A 2,640-nucleotide genomic window follows, 5' to 3' on the forward strand; every position below is an offset into this window, starting at 1 on the left:
TTTGCTTCGAGTGATTTATTTAAAGCCTTAAATGGTATAGCAGAAAACCTGAAAATGTTAAATTTGACAAAGCAACGTGTTTTGAGGAAGTAGTCTTTAACTGGGTTTTAGCTTAAATGTATGGCTGTTGGAGTGAACGTATTTTATGCTCTGTGTTCATTATTGTATTGTAGACTGAAGTGAATCTGATTTCTCTTTAGAGTTGTCTTTTCCTGAAGTTTTGAAAAGTCTTCTGCACCAGTCTGGTGTGGGTGGGGAGTTCTACCTTCATTCGTTGGTCATCAAGTTAGACATTCACTAAGAGAAGATCGTGTATTGCTATTGTTTTTAAAAGATTGTATAGCCTAAACTATGTTCCTTTTCTTTTTTAGAAAGTCCAGATTGTCGCTACTGATACCTAACTTCAAGTACTAACTGAAAGCTAAGTTTCCCATGCTGCTATTTCTGGTTTGCTGTGAGCATTAGCTGTTCTCATTGTGTATGTTTTGTCATGTGCTTATGGGCTGTTGGTAACAACAGCAGACAAAGTTGAATGTAGAACAATTGAGACATCTCTTTTACTGGCTCAGTTCGGTATCAAGTTTCTGTAAGTAGTCTTACGTAAACTTAATTGAGTAGTAACATGCAGAACAGAAGAACAGCTACCTTGTTTGTTGGATTAGAAACAGAACTGAATCTTAACTCAGTCTTCTTGTTAATATAGAGTCACTTAGGTAGAAGATTTGCCACACTTCAAAACTGGAAGTTAGATAGCTTTGAAAGCACATGCTTGAGGAAAATTTGTGGCCCTTAGAGGAAATGATTCTCCTGTCAAGAGTCACAACCCTGGTCCTCACTTCTTTCAGAATCAGAAGGAAGCAGTGGACAGATAAGGTATGTACGTATGATGCCAAACCACTGGTTTACTTTATGAAGCAAAAAGTGAGAGGGATTAAATGTAACTAAAAGAAAGCTAATATATACAAGGTAAAACAAATGAAGAACTGGCAGCAATGCCAAGTGTGAGGGTTGCCATCTTTTTAACAACAATAAGGAAAAAAGCATACAGCACTTAACAGGATTTTAGAAACTTATTGATGCTTCAGATGCATCTCTACTAATATAGCCTTCAGTGTCATGTTATTAATTGTCTTCCTTATGAAAGATCTGAAGGTCTTGGTTTGGAGGAGAATGTAGCAAAATATATTTTTTCTGTATGTAAAAGTTTTCTTGATTAAGTATAGAGAGGGTCTTCAGATCTAACAGCCAGTTGGAGAAATACCTTCACGAAATATAAAATAAAAGGTGTTTCCATATGTATATTACCTGGGAAGGGAGAGCATTTTTGGAGCTTTCCACAGTCAGAAAGGAGAAGGTTGGGTCTTGAAAAGCTTTGAAGTGGATGAAAAGCAAGTGGCCAATCAGCAGGATACAAAAAGAAGCCTTTTGCTACCCACTACCCTCTTTACCTGCTTTTAACTGAACAGCAACAAAACAGCTTTTTATTCCCCTTAAGAGGGTTAATGGGAGCTATAAGGTTATACAAAGTCATATCACTGTGACTGGGGGGGAAGCTGTGTTTTCTCTTAATTCATGATGTGTAATTTTTTTTTTACTTAAATAGAAATGGTAGAATAATGCCTCTGTCATGCTATTGGCAGCATTTCTTGCCTTCTGAGATAGCTGGATGGCTTGCAGCTCTTAAATTCATTATAGCAGTAATTTATTCCCGAGTAAAATACATGGAATTATAATACTACTTTACTATAGAAGTTACTTTTACTCCTAGCTTCTGTTGTGCTTCCACTAACAATTTGCATGACTGTATTAACAGTTTTCTTTTGAGCTCTATTGCACCTTAAGATTTTGCTCTCATCAAATGTGAATGCAATTTCTTCAAAGTACAGTAGGAGAGGATCGGTGTATATTTTTCTGTAAGTGAGTGCTTGCTTTTTTTTTAATATTCTTTAACGTTTATCTTGATCCTTCACAGAACCAACCACATCTCTTTCAAGCAAAGGCAAGTTGCTAATGAATACCGGTCTTGACTTTCCATGCAGTGGTAAGGGTTCACAACTAAGTCTGAAGATGTAGTTAGAGAATGCAAAACATCTCTACCACTCTCTACGCTTTCAGGACTCATTACACTTCTGGTCCAACTTGCAGTGCAGTCTGAACTGCTCTAAACTGGCCATACTGAATCTCACAATCACAGAATCGTCTAGGTTGGAAGAGACCTCCAAGATCACCTAGTCCAACCTCTGACCTAACACTAACAAGTCCTCCACTAAACCATATCACTAAGCTCTACATCTAAATGTCTCTTAAAGACCTCCAGGCATGGTGACTCAACCACTTCCCTGGGCAGCCCATTCCAATGCCTAACAGCCCTTTCGGTAAAGAAGTTCTTCCTAATATCCAACCTAAACCTCCCCTGGCACAACTTTAGCCCATTCCCCCTCATCCTGTCACCAGGCATGTGGGAGAACAGACCGACCCCCACCTCGCTACAGCCTCCTTTAAGGTACCTGTGGAGTGCGATAAGGTCGCCCCTGAGCCTCCTCTTCTCCAGGCTGAACAATCCCAGCTCCCTCAGCCGCTCCTCGTAAGACTTGTTCTCCAGACCCCTCACCAGCTTTGTTGCCCTTCTCTGGACTCGCT

Source organism: Cygnus olor, chromosome 5, assembly GCF_009769625.2.
Source record: "Cygnus olor isolate bCygOlo1 chromosome 5, bCygOlo1.pri.v2, whole genome shotgun sequence".
Lineage (NCBI taxonomy): Eukaryota > Metazoa > Chordata > Aves > Anseriformes > Anatidae > Cygnus > Cygnus olor.